The sequence below is a fragment of the Scardinius erythrophthalmus genome (genome assembly GCF_964197995.2).
Source record: "Scardinius erythrophthalmus genome assembly, chromosome: 10".
NCBI lineage: Eukaryota > Metazoa > Chordata > Actinopteri > Cypriniformes > Leuciscidae > Scardinius > Scardinius erythrophthalmus.
The window spans coordinates 7,381,792-7,397,005 of NC_138230.1; the positions used below are offsets into that span (position 1 = coordinate 7,381,792).

General features: G+C 35.8%; 1 long non-coding RNA gene across 1 annotated transcript in view; it reads right to left on the minus strand.

Moving 5' to 3' along the window:
* Positions 1–740: 740 nt before the first annotated feature.
* LOC308697537 overlaps positions 741–15,214 on the minus strand; it is a 33,254-nt gene continuing 18,780 nt past the window's right edge. Inside the window, exon 3 of the long non-coding RNA XR_014030948.1 lies at positions 741–873. This is a non-coding gene — a long non-coding RNA (uncharacterized lncRNA). The remainder of the gene's footprint in view (positions 874–15,214) is intronic.

Consider the following 15,214-nt stretch of genomic DNA (forward strand, 5'->3'; position numbering starts at 1 on the left):
GTTCAGTGTTTTAACCACATAATGTTTATTTTAGGTTTCAGACATTTAAATACATGTAATTGTTTAAGTGCTGGCACAACACCGGCATTCTGGATAGAGACGTAAATTAAGTTGGTGTCGTGAACGTGAACCCTTGCGCATGCGTAGTAAAAGTATAACCTGTGGGGAAAAAGGCGTTTTAAACCTTATTTTGGGGCAAAGTCATCAAACTTTTTCAGCGATTTTTATCATATTTTACTGCTGTTTCTATACATGCAGTTTTTATGTCCCGGTGACCAGTGCAAAGTGCAGTTCTGACTCTCTGCCCATTCATTTAGATAGGAGCCTGGTCTTGTTAGTCCGAAATAGCTGCCCGGAGGCGTTGCCAAGATGGCGGCCGAGTGGCACGACTTGCCTAAAAGGACTTTGGCCGGATTCACCACATGACAACGATCACATGTGTTTTGTGTTTATTCGAACGCCTTTAGTTCCTCTAAAGCTCTCAAATCAGATTTGTATAACAGTAAACACTCTTTTCATGTCGTTGCAATGTTATATTGTGTCATGTTTATCAAATTAAAACTGATTAAAAAACGTAGACTCCACTTCATTGATAGTAGCTTATGTTGAACTTTATTCTTGTTCAAACAGACGCTGTATGAAGCAGTACATAAAGTATTGAATGAAAATGTCTCTGAAACATCTGTGTATTATTTTGCAAATATTGCATTTATTTCACTTCAGCTGTGGTAAAGTATGCAAACACCACGTGAGCGGTCACTACGGGAACCAGAAAGTGTCCGACTTCACGTCTCCATTTGCAGCTCCTCCCCGCCTGCACGCGGCTACTCTCGCCGATCGGGTGCATCCAGTCGCAGCCGATGTCCAACACACCTGGAGATTTAAAGAAAAACTAAAGTCGAGTTTGCGTTGTTTTTGCTCCATATGTGAGTAACATTGGCTTTCACAGAACCAAGACATGATGTTGTTGTAATGTTAGCTATAGTAATAGGACAGTTTGGAGTGCTTCAGCTATGATAAAGAGACATCCTCTCTTGCATTGTGTGTTTGTGCATTTTAGGGGCGGAGCCATGAAGGGAGGGGCGTGTTTGTTTGGGTTGATTTCAAATGTCAACAGTGTTTCTCAGAAATCACTTACTGCACCTTTAAAGGGACTTTGCTCTAGATCAGTGGTTCTTAACAGCTATAGGGTCCAAGAGCCTCAAGATGGCTTAAAATTATTTAAAAAAAGATAACAAGCTCAACAACTGTTCATTTATTCAAAAAACAGCATTCTGTCTTGGAAAACCGGGACATATGAGGGAATTATGATTTCTAGACCTGGAAAAGTGATGGAAATTAATACAATTCTAAAAAGTCTATAATTAAATTTGTTATAGTTGTGTCAATAGAAATTGCTATTTGTGTGTAAAAATTTTTTTTTACGTTTTACTAGAAACGTAATGTAAATTCATTGGTAAAAAAGTGTAAAACCTGAAGAACATTAAGATTTTGAAACTTCTAGAATTATGGATTTTAATTATTTAGTTTAATCACAATTGTTTGAACTATTTATTCAGTATATTAAAACTCCTTGTTTATGTAAATAACATTTATTTTAAAAATGCACATTACAGCAGAAGTAAGTTACCAAAATCTAGAACTAAGATCTTGGAGTCAAAAAGGTTGAGATATCTCAATATGAACTCAAATATTTCTCATCAAATTTTTCCATCCACATGATTTTCTAAACCTTTCTGTTGTCACTGTATGTCAACTATTGACTCATTTGAAACCATTTCAGGACGAGAAATAGAAACCTCTGAGCACTAAAATGTTCCTCTGACCTATTCTTCCCACTCCTCAAGAATATAATATCATCAGACAGATATTCATATTCATCGCCGGGTAGAGGGAAGTGATGTGTCCCGAGCCGCTGTCTGATGGCAGTTTTACGGGGTTACATGATGAACTCTCACACCCTACACGGAGCTGTTTATTTTGCTCCACACTTGATTTAATGGAGGCTCATGTGTTTATGTATGAAGACCACACTGACCAGAAACCACTTCTACAGATAAACATCTTTACGACTGAACATAAACGCCTTTTATGATCTGTTTAAAGTAGGCCTACTTGTGGATATCTGTCGAAGCAAATGGGTCCAATGTTATTCACTTATTAAAATAAAATAAAACATTCAGGGTTTTATTTTATGTTTTTACAGGAGAATATACAACACATATTCTAATGTTAAAAAAGAAAAACTTTCACACACATATTATGTGGAGAATGTTATTTAAAAGTTTTTTATTTTATTTAAAAAATGATATTTTATAGATTGAATGATTGTCTCCAGTTCTTAAAAATTAAACATTTGTTTGACTGTAACACTAATATGTGCCACAAGAGGGCATCATTTCCTTCAAAATGATTTGTGGATGAAGGAACGGACGCTTGTTTCTGCCACGGAATAAAAATTAAAAGATAATAGCGATTTTTTTTTTATCTCACAATTCTGACTTTTTTTTCCTCCTCACAATTGCGAATTTATATCTTTTTTATTTTATATTCAGTGGCGGAAACAAACTTCTGTTAAAAGGAAAATGAGGTAGCTTTGTAAAAAAAATATAAATAGGCTAACTGAAATCAAATAATGTACGAATATCACTAATAAACATACTAATTATTTGTCACCCTTTTAATTATAGTTGTAACGTGTTGTTTTTAAAGCCAATTTTTTTTTTTAAGTTAGGCTACATCATGTATGAGTTTCTACAGTGTTTTTAATCTCATCATCACGACAGCTGTGCTAATGAGAGCATTGATGTGTTTTATGAGTCGGGAGAGTATTTCTTCACACAACTGATAATTTCTGTTCAATTAGGCTACCTTGTCTTCACACTCTTCAGACTGACATTAGCTGAGGGAGACTCAGACATCCAGAAACATTCACGGTTCAGTTGCTGATGTATGAAACACGCTGACATCAGGCCTGGAAGCACTTTCCCGCCATAGCAGAGACAAATCTTGCTTTGCTAAATCAAAATTATGACACAAATAGTCAAACGTATGATGTCATATTTATCATGAAAAGTCACAAATCTGACTTAAAGTCAATTAGGACATAAAATGTTGAAATTATGGCATAAAAAGTAAACTTTTATGGCATACTAAGTCATATTTGCTTTCAGCAAGCACCACTAATTAGGAGATGAAAAGTCAAAATTCTGACAAAAGTTAAAGTTGACATAAAAAATTGGAATTTTTTAAAGTGAATAGTACTGGTAAAGTTGGACACTTTCTGATAATTTACCTTCTGCATATTTTTTTATTATGATCCAAATGTCTTAGCCCCTCATATGATACTATTCTAAATAGCGTAAGAGCTCTACTCTACTATCCAGGATAAGTAATATTAAACACAGGATGACTCTTCCTCAAACACACATTGACCTCAAGCCACTTTTTTCCAGGCACTACTGTCAAACTGGGACACTTCAAACACATTAAAGTGTTATTCAAATGAAGGCCCAATGAATTAAATACACAATAACAATATAAACAACAAAAATAAAGGGTAAGGTGTATATACCCATTTATATATTTATACCCTTATTCACAATATGACGTGCTAAGGCATAATTATGAGATGAAAAGTTTTTAGAAAATCAAGAAATTATGACTTTAAAATTAGATAAGATGAAAATTAAAAATGATATCCTGAATTAATTTACAACAAAACATGTCGAATTTCTGACATAGTCGAAATTGACATATAGTCTAAATGATGACTTATGATAATGACTTGTCATAATTACGACAAAGAAATCAAAATTAGGGTTTAGTATGTCCTAATTTCGACATTTATCTCATTTCTACTTTTTGTCAAAATTATGATTTAGTAGGTTTAATAATTGTGACTTAATCCCCCGGTTCAGACAAGTCTTAAGTCTATAGTTCCAGACTAAAATGCATGTTTGATTTGTTTTAAATGAAAGCATACCTTAAAATAGGTTAGTGTCATTGTTTTGTCTCTAAATTCACACCAGTATTGTTTTTTTTCTAAGGCACATTTATAAAAGCTACTTTCCTATTTGAACTAAGGCCTAATCCTGGCGTAATCTAAACCCTGTCTGTGAAACCAGGCCTATATGCCATAATTTAGATTTACCAAAGCATGTTTTTTCTCTCTAATGTGTCAGAACTCAGGAGAGCTCAGGACGGGTGTCTGCTTGTTCCTCTGCGATCAGCGGGTCACCTGCGGACGCTCACCTCATCTTCTGACCTCTGCACACACAGAAACATCAGCTCTGAGCTCAACGGTTTAATCAGATAAGTCAACACTTTTAAGGGAACTTGAAAATGTTTATGCTGAATACTGAATGTATGTAGATATCAACTAACTATGAAAAGTTTATTGCTGAAAGTCCCCCTGTGGTGAAAATCCAGCTTTTAATGTTGTTTATGTGTCTATGTGGTGTTTTTAATATGCTTTAAGGCAAATCATGTGTAAATTCATAAGTCGACAGCATTGCTGAGTATTTCCTCCTTAAAACTGCAGTGAACCAAAGACAGTCTCAAAAACACGCTTTGAAATCGCTGGTGTTTCTGACGTCACAAACTACCTTGTAACCAATCAGATCAACGTGTGATCGTCACAGTGGATCTCTGAGCTGAGTGAGTGAGTGGAGGCGGGGTTCATTTGCATATTCATAGAACCGCGTATACTAAATGAGGCAAGGGTGTCGAGTTACATTCTTTTTACAATCTATTTTAAGGCATGAAGAAATCTTTTCAAGGATTTTTTTTTTTAAATATGTCATTTTGGTGATCAAAGATGAGTTTTAAGGGATAAAATGATTGACTACAGGGGGACTTTAACTTAAGTTAACAAAGATTAATAAAACAAATGTATTGCTCATTGTTGGTTAATGGGATATATTGTAAAGTGTTTCTAAGAAGTTTAGAAAGTTGATGTGTAAAGTCTCAGCCCATTCTCATTCCAAGGCGTCATATACTGACGCTTTTGACATTTCGTCTACATCGAACGCACATGGCACCCTTTAGCGTCAATATGAGACGCAGATAGATATGGGCCAGAAGGCGCCTCCTAGCGGTCTGACCCTAACCCTACACCAGACCTGCACCAGACCTAAACCTACCCATAACCGAACAAAGCTCTGTGCGTCTCATATTGACGCTAAAGGGTGCCATGTGCATTCGATATAGACAAAATGTCAAAAGCGTCAGTATATGACGCCCTAGGATGAGAATGATGAGTTTTCCTTGCAGATTGAATGTTTTCAGACTCTTTTAGCTCTTGAAGTGTTCTGTGAGTCTTTCTAGAGGATAAAATGTGTTCACGCTCTGCACAGGTGACCTCTAACACTCTTTTCACAGACTCCATTCAGAACGTGAATTTATGAAATGCTTTTCTATCATTTTAAATATGAAATTTGAAGAATATGATATTTTTTAAATGTTATGAAAAATGATGTCTAAAATAATGTTTCGAAACCTCAGATCTACAGGCCTGACTGATGTGGCTTTAGTATCTGGTAATTGTTTTGATTGTTTGTTTGGGAAAAAGTTTTTCACATGCTTAACGCTTCATAAATCATATTCTGTCTGTTTGCAGCCATTATGCAGATGGTCATTTGTTCCATGATATCTCATTTGCCAGAAAGAAAACCTTGGTGCAAATACAACCTCTCTTTCATCAATCACAGTTTATAAAATGTACAGCAGTGTTCAACACTATTTGCGGCCAAATAAAGTGTGCAAAAACTCATTTATTCCAACAAGCATCAGTCAAAGTGAGAGGAAATGCTGGCGTGAAAAAATGTGAAGTTGACAGAAAATGATTTGTGTTGCTCCAAATGTTGTTCAAATTGATTACTGCTGTACTTTCATTTAAAAAATTAATTAAAACAGTAGTTTAAATCGTCTTTTCCTCTCTATTGTGACGTATCTGAGTGAATTGGCTTCTGGAACAAGAACAAATGTGGGCGGGGCTTGATTTTGTCTGTGAGGAATTGATTGGATGGTGGTGGTTTGCTATTGGCTGATCTCATGTGAGTGACAGGTTAAAGCCCCGCCCTCTTCAGAAGAGAAGAGATGCTCCAAGAGGAACTTATTCTGATTCAAGAGAACATGCTCAGTAATGATGTGCATGGATAAATCATTTATAACAAATACTGCAATATTCCATAAAAAAAATATTGAAGATTCCCTGTGGTTGTTTTTGAGATTGAGGTTTGATGTAGCAACATAATCAGATGTTCAGCTCAGAGGATGACTGAGAGGACGGGATATTTCGAGACGGAGGTAAAGAGACGCAGCTGAATCCTCAGTGACATTAACACAGCATCTTGAGGATTACCAGAGGAATAAGACATCTAAAATAAACCCGCCGTCCCCTCTGAGGCTCTGATACAGGATCAGCCTCACCCACTCAAATCCACTGTGATGGAAACAGGATAAACTGGTCATGCCAGACACTGCGGACCACAAACCACAGCAGCAAAAACCAAACCAGCAGATCATCTGCTGTCATGGTGGTGCAACTCCTCTGATTTAATGAGATGAAAACTCTAGCGCCCCCTTGAGGACTGGAGTTTGTTACTGCCACACATGTTAAAGTCCCCATGAAATCAAAATGTACGTTTTTTTGGCTTTAAGTATGAATATGTTACCCTTAAAGTTATCTATAAGCTAGTGTGCCAAAACAATGACAAAATTTACATTTAGAAGATATAAGCGTTCAAAACTTGGTCTCTCACTTCCAGTACGGATCAGCAGTTTTGATGACATCACTCTGCACTTCAGCTTCTCATCAGATTTTCTGTCCAATCAAATGCTCTCTAGAATCTGAAGCTCCGCCCCCTACATTATTAATAGAAGCTGTGGCTGAAATCAGTCACTTGTTCACACATTTACTATTTTCTTCATGGTGAATGGAATATAGTGCACTATATAGGGGATAGGGAACGATTCAGACAGTGTAAATATGCTTTCCATTGAGGCGAATGAAGTCTGTTTCACGTTAGTGTCACGTGAACCGCTAAAGCTCCTGTTCAGAGACACGAAACACAGTGACAGAGCGGATCATGTGATCGCTGTGGAATCACAAGTACTGTGGAAACTGTGGCTTTACCGAGATCAACGACTCTGGCTGAGCTGTGATATGAACGCAACGCTATTGGCTATTTTTAAAAAGGGGAGGAGCTGTTCAATATGCCCCGCCCCTTCTTCCTGTTTCAGTGGAAATTAAATCAACACGTTGAATAATGCTGCGCGTTTCAAGAAACTTCAGTGGGACTTTAAAGGTATAGCGGAGGATCTTTCCGAATTTTAGATAAGAACCGCCCTCTCCACTTTTTGAAAAAATGCACATGCGCAACACTCTACCTGCTCCCGAGAGGGAACGCCTATTAAACGTGTGCGAGGTTCTCCTCGTGCACGCTCTGTTTACAAGTTGCTGTCGGCATCGCTCATACAAGATTACTTTCCAAAAGAAGATTTGCACTTTTTCTCCAAATAGCATGCCAAACTTTACCTGTCGAGTAGAAACTTCGCGACTGAGGCATCAGTGGGAAGCCCAACCTGTGTTTTCAGCGCACGCCATCGTGTGAAACAATCTCCCAAAAAAACTCTGATCTTGTTTCTCTCTTCTGAGGCCTTTCTCTTCTTCTCATACAGTTCGTACAAACTTTTTCTCTTGCGACCCTCAGACATTTTCAAAGGACCCGGTGAAACGGCGAGCTTCAATGAATGGCTTAAACCGTAACTCTAGCTCACCACCACACATAAACACCTGAAAGTGCGCATGCGCAGAAAGCGAAAACTAAGGCCGGTGACTATGAGGTGTGATTTGTGCACTTTTTGGCGATCGCGAAGCAAACTGAGAGGTGAACTAACGTGTATACGCTCGCCAGTCGTCTGGCCAAAATCCCATAGTAATCAGGCGTCAGACGTAATATATGAGACGTTAGACGTCACGGCCACGTGTTGGAGCTGCGCTCAAAGTGCGCGGTGACGTGGCGGCGACGTAGCTGTGTAAGGATTTTTTTTACTTTGCGTGTGGATAACGTACGTGTGGATAAACGCCTGGATAACGTACGTGTGGGTAAACGTCTGGATAACGTACGCGTGGATAAACGCCTGGATAACGTACGTGTGGGTAAACGTCTGGATAACGTACGCGTGGATAAACGTCTGGATAACACTGGCTAAATTCTATTTTCTTTAATATTGTACCTTTTTAATTTGGGATATAATCATTCATAACACACTGTTTGCATGTTTTTATGGGTTGTACAAAAGTGTAGGCCTACACACTATTAGTAATATCTCATGTATGTTTATATATTTATTTATGTGTATGTTTAAAGGTAATTGTAAATAAAAAACAGAACTAAGGTTAAAAAAATAAAGGTAGCCTATTAATTTATTTTTAACTAGTCATTGACTGATTTTAATTTACCTGTTAAACGTAATGTTTTATGGGTTTCTCTGTCTGTTCTGTATATGCTGCATGTCTCCTCAATCAGAATCATCTGATTCAGATCAGCTCATTAATAGGGACTTTATACAAAAAGAACATGTTTTTCTCGTAAGAACGAGATGTTATGTCATTAAAACGACATATTTTCTTGACCTTATAAGGACATATGTAGTCATGTACAAAATATGCCTTTATCCACATAAGATTGAAAGCCTATCACGCCTTTATCACACTTCTACATTCAAAAAGCTTAAGCAAATAGTAGCAGCCCCCCAATCTGAGGCGAACAATTAATCAAATTAAACAAATTAATCAATGAGGCCCTTTTAAAAAAATATATTTTATATAGGCCTATTTTTTTATAATATATTATATATAAGATTTATTTTTGTTAAGCTATACCTTTATTACCTAAAGATAATTAAACAAAAACTAGTCATCTAACAGAACATAGCCTAAGTTGTTTATTTTTTACAACATTATGTTCTTATTTTGTTTAATTAACGAAATGTCAATATTCGTCTTTATAACAGAAAATACAATACAAAAATCTTCAAGATACAGCCTACAGTCTTCACATGCCGGATTGTCACCTTCTAAACAGTCCTTTGTGTGGTGGAATAAGCAATGCTATAGAAATATATTGTTAGTTTCTTAATTTAAACTTTATTTTATTATTTTATTAGTTCATTAACTAATTATGCTAACTCAACTATTTAATGTAAAGAGCTGGATACTAATTACCTACTAATTAAATAACGTCAAATAGTAGGTTATTGATTAGAGTTGCCATAGACTTGTCTAGTCTAGTCATTCATTTAAGCAATTAGGACTAATCGGTAATCGCACGTTTATATTCAATCCTGGCTGCATAGGCTATATTCCGCGCTCAAGCGCATGCATAAAACTTGCCGCAAAGCACCGGCAAAAGTAGGCTAATGATGTGTCTGGAAAAAAATAACGAAGCATTTTAACTGTTTATTAATAAACTAGTCTTTTCTAAATCAATGTAGGCTGCCAGCAAATATATCTCCATACATCTCCGCTGTAATGTAACCTAGATGCGCCTTTCATACGGACAGGATTACATAATCAGATTGGTACCGTATTTTTTTCGTTGGTGGACATTTTTTATAAGCTTTATATAGATAGCTATATTTCTCATGTCTGTGAGGCTTGTCTATACACTGTTTTTCAGTTTATTTTTGAGATGCGCTCCAATTCACGGAGATCATGAAAGCGCGCCCTGTTCATTCTATTTTATTTTACAAAAGCACAACGTTTTCTTCTTGTTGTGAGTTTACACAAATAAAAGTAGTGGCGACTGATGTATTATTCTTTTCTGTATGACCATAAATGGAGTATTTCAAGTGGTTTCCACTGTTGATAGGAAAATGCGAGTGATGGCACCGGCGCCTCTATGTCATGCAGCGCGAGCGGCCATGCCAGACGGATAAGTCCTCTTCATGTTTAACAAATCAAATTCTGTTGCATTTTCTTGCGCCAGTTTGAAAAGGGTGGCTGAAACACTTAATAAACGCCCAACGCTGGTGTTTTTCTTTAAACAAATTCGTTTAGGCTTTAAAATAAATATTGTTTGAGGGCTAATAAATGCCACAATAATTTGTTTATTTTATTGCCTACTTATGTTTTTCATTTTTCTTTTACATTGAATACCATTTAAAGGATTTGCTGTGCACCGGCTTCGAAAGACACGTTAAAAGACACCTTTATTTTCTTTATAATAAAGGGTTTCTATGGGATGAAAACGCTTAACGTGTAATTAAATGCGTTGCGTTCATATTCGGGCTCATCTGCTTTTCTGTAGGATAGTATGGTTTATTAATAAGGTGTGTGCAGAATTTGATATTTTAACATGAATGTCCATTGGGGGCTGCTATTGCTTCAGATTTTTGAACGTTGAAGGGATAAAAAATGATTGGCTATAAATTTTATGTGGATAAAGGCATATTTTGTACATGACTACACATGTCCTTATAAGGTCAAGAAAATATGTCGTTTTAACGACATAGCATCTCGTTATTACGAGAAAAAGATGTCGTTTTAACGACATAAGATCTCGTTATTACGAGAACAGATAAAACGACATAAGATCTCGTTATTACGAGAAAAGATAAAACGACATAAGATCTCGTTATTACGACATAATTGAGTGGAAAAAATATATATATGTGGCAGCAATGCGTCACCGTACTAACAAGCCCAATTAAAGACTGCTACCTGTTCTTTTGCCTTGTTACATTTTGGGCGTTCATCCTGTGTTTGTTTGTTCCTGGAGGTGTTCCCTCAACACACTGTCAGCTTTTGTACTGTCAGAGTTTGTAATTACATTTACTTGACTTCAGCGTGTTTCTTTTTGTGTCTTCATTGCTTGGTTTGTAAATTCAAACAATTGCAACCAATACTTTTGAAAAAAAAAATGGTTTGCTTCTTCTTACTGAATGTAAATATTGTCAGTGCACTGAACTTGAAAAGTATTTACACGACTATAATAATAGCAGCAACAACAACAACAACATACTGGTTAATGCAAAATTTTAGCCAAATAATCCAACGATTTATATTTGTGTTAAATTTATTGGTCAAAACTATACTAACACAATAACATATCAATAGTTCAATTTTAACACATCACTGGGTTAGTTTCTGGGTAATTTTTAACAATTTTTTTAACCTAGACATTTCATTTAGACATGTTTAGTTTTATAAAATTGCTGTAGGCAATAAAATCTGTCAAATACCAACTGCAAGATTTAATTAATTGATTTACCTTTTTCTAACTGGCAGCCTTAAGTAATATAGCTAACACTTGTTGCAGTCCTACTATATTAAATCTTGGGTAAATATAATTATACTAATTATTATTATACTGATTACTAATAGTCTACACTGTTGCCCAACCCACAAAAACATGAAAACGTGTGTGTATGATCATATCCTAAATTAAAAAGGTACAATAGTAAAGATAATAGAATAGCCTAAGTATTAATCCAGACGTTTATCCACACGTTCATCCACACGTACGTTATCCAGGCGTTCATCCACACGTTTATCCACACGTACGTTATCCAGGCGTTCATCCACACGCACGATATCATACGCAGAGCCGGATTAACGCAAAGGCAAACTAGGCACGTGCCTAGGGCCCGATTGGCGGGATGGGGCCCAGACAGAGGGACAAAAAAAAAAAAAAAAAAAATGTACAAATGTCCCATCTACAATTTATTTCAATATTTATTTATTAACTAAAAATAGTGACGATGTTTATCTTAACCATAGACTGTTACATTACTGCAGTTAAACCAATTAATGTGTCCGTTACAAAGCGGGTGCCGGCTTCTGAAAGTAGTGTGTAACGAACGCATCCATCAGGTGCGAGGCAAAAGCCTAATAAGCACACAAAGAAGCACAGCTCATAATGCAGGTGTGTGAGTTGTCGTCATCTAGTTTGGAGTGATTGCAATGTATTCTAAATATAAACTTGTACTGTAGATCAGCGTCATTTCTGGAAAAATCATTCACCGCTTTATTACGAGTTTAAAAGAGCGCGAGCGTCATTAACGTGCCCAGACGCGACGCTTTGAATTTGCGCGTACAATAACATCGCGTCGGGAGCTGACTAGTAAAAAAGCTACAAAATTAAAAGACAAGACGTCTGTATTCTAAGTTAAAAAGCCAACACACTACAACATTTTTAAATGTTTCAAATAAAGGATCTCATATCTATGGGTCTATCTTCTAAATTCTGCTGCTGATTAGATTCCTGACATTACGCCAATAATATCACTTTATATATTTTTTTTCTGCTCAGTAGCGATCGTGTCTTTTTCTTCCACTTGATTTGTGTATAGCATATTTAAGGTAGCAATGCAATATAAAAGCACTTATGCTCATCTACTGAAGTGGGATTCTGGAACTGTGAATAAATTGAATAAAACAGCAAAATAACAACAACAACAATAACATCTTCATTAAACAAAAAAGAGATTATCTTAGATAAAGTTTGATTACTATGTACATACAGTACCGGTAAAAGTCTGGACCCATTACTATTTTTAATGTTTTTGAAAGAAGTTTATTATTATGCTCTACAAGCCTGCATTTATTTGATCAAAAATACAGAAAAAAACAGGAATATTCAGCAAGGATGTGTTAAATATATAAAAAGTGATAGTGAAGACTTTTTTAAAACAACGTTTTAATAATCAAAAATCCTGAAAAAAAGTATCACAGGTTATAAAATAAATATTAAGCACCATTTCTAACATAATAAATCAGAATGATCACGTGGCACTACATTCAGCTTTGCATCACAGAAATATAAACTATAGTAAAATAGAAAACCATTATTTTAAATTTTAATAATATTTCACTATATTATTTTTCTGTATTTTTGATCAAATAAATCCAGGCTTGATGAGCATAAGAGACTTCTTTCAAAAACATTAAAAATAGTAATGTGTCCAAACTTATGTACTGTGTAAGTAAAAATATACTGCTTTTAAAATTAAATGTTATATAAATAAAAAGGTTAGGAATCATATTTGTTTCAAGTGTTTTTTTATTGGGGGTGGGGGGCCTCCAACATGAATTTTGCCTAGGGCCTCCTAATGTCTAGAACCGGCCCTGATCATACGTCATTGTTCACGGCAAGGTACGCGACGATTGACACGGTGATTGCTTAGTTTGCAAAGTAAATCCACAAATCACACCTCATATTAACATGGGAGCCGAAATAAAAACGGACACGCCACGCAGCTGAGACGCTTACGCCACGCATCCAAACAGAAACGCCACGCTCACGCCACGCATCCAGTGTGTCACCGGCCTAAGGGACGAGCACGTACGACGGCCTTACGTAAACATATCACCAGACATTGACACTTAGGTGGACCAATAGTTTACACTACCCACCCGGAAAAAGAAAATCCTCCGCTATACCTTTAAGCTTTGTTTGCATTTAAGTTAAGAGCGAAATTATTAATATTTTCTTGCACACACCTGGATACACCTCTGGATTTAGGAACAGCTGATCTGATATACACTATTGGTTAAAAGTTTAAAATAATTAAGATTTTTTTAAATGTTTTTTGAAAGAAGTCCACAAAGCGGAACAAATGTTTTGAGACTTCTTTCAAAAACTTTAAAAAATGTTAATCATTCCAAACTTCCATCCTATACTTATCTTACTATTTCTGCCATATAACTGATAGTAAGAGTATAGTGTGTTTTTCTACAGCCCTGTTCTCATGAGGATAGACTACTGTGTTATTAAAGTGTTACATAAACATTAAAGTATTTAAAAATCTCCCTCACAAACCTACTTGTTTATATACTATCTCTGAAGGGGTTTTTATATTAATTTGATTGTTTGTGGTGTGTGTTGTTCTCCTGAGCTCATACTGAGTCTTTTTAATAAGGTTGTAATAATGCCACAGATTTACTAGGGACAAAACGCTTTGTTCTTGTTTTTTTTTTTCTTGGAAAGGAATCAAAAGGAGCTCTTATCCCAGTTTAAAGCAGATCATGTGAACAGAATTAACACGTGTTTTGTCTTAACACAGATTCAAGAGAACAATCAACTACTAATTGAAAAGGTCCGGTCAATCAGAGCAAAGTTTCTGGAGTTTTATGCAAATGTGGTAAACAACTCTTTCATTGTAGAAAAGCTCCTGATGAGTTCTTTCCATCTTCCAAAATTGCTTGTGTAGTTTGCTGGGAGAAAAATACATTTTAATCTTTATTCACAAAAAAAATCTTCCATTTTGCTGCTGCTCTCAAATCCCATTCACATGCATTTAGGCAGATGTCGACAGAAGACAAACAGACAAACAGAACAGGAATGACCTTTTGCACAAAATATTCTTTAGTTAGAAAATGGTTGTGCCTGCTCCTTCTTTATGAAAGAATGAAACAGATAACAAGCAACTTCTGCATGAAACAGAAGTGCGCTAAACATTTCTTCTCTATTGTGACGTATATCTGTGCAAGCTTGTTTTCGCCACAGAATAAAACACTTTAAAAGATAATTGCGACTTTTTATCTCACAATTGTGAGTTTACATTTCGCAATTCTGAATTTATTTCTCAGAATTGCAAGATATAAAGTCAGAATTGCGTGATATAAAGTCACAATTGCGTATTATAAACTCACAATTGCATATTACAAAGTCACTATTGCAAGATATAAAGTCGCAATTGCATGTTATAAACTCACAATTGTGTGTGTCAGAATTGCGTGATATAAAGTCGCAATTGCGTGAAATAAAGTCGCAATTGCATGTTATAAAGTCAGAATTGTGTGATATAAAGTCGCAATTGCGTATTATAAACTCATAATTGTATGTTACAAAGTCAGAATTGCGTGAAATAAAGTCACAATTGCGTGGAATAAAGTCAGAATTGTGTGATATAAAGTCAATATTGCGTGTTATAAACTCACAATTGCATGTTATAAAGTTAGAATTGTTTTTTCTGACTTTTTTCTTGCATTTGCGACTTTATATCTCGCAATTTTGAGAATTGCGAGATGTAAACTCGTAATTGTGAGAGAAAAAGTCGCAATTATCTTTCTTTAATTTTTATTCTGTGGCAGAAACAATCTTCTGAGAGAAACGGCTTCTCAAACAAGAACAAATGTAGGGCGGGGCTTAATTTCGTCCCTGGGGAATTGATTGGAAGGTTGTGGTTGCTATTGGTGGATCTC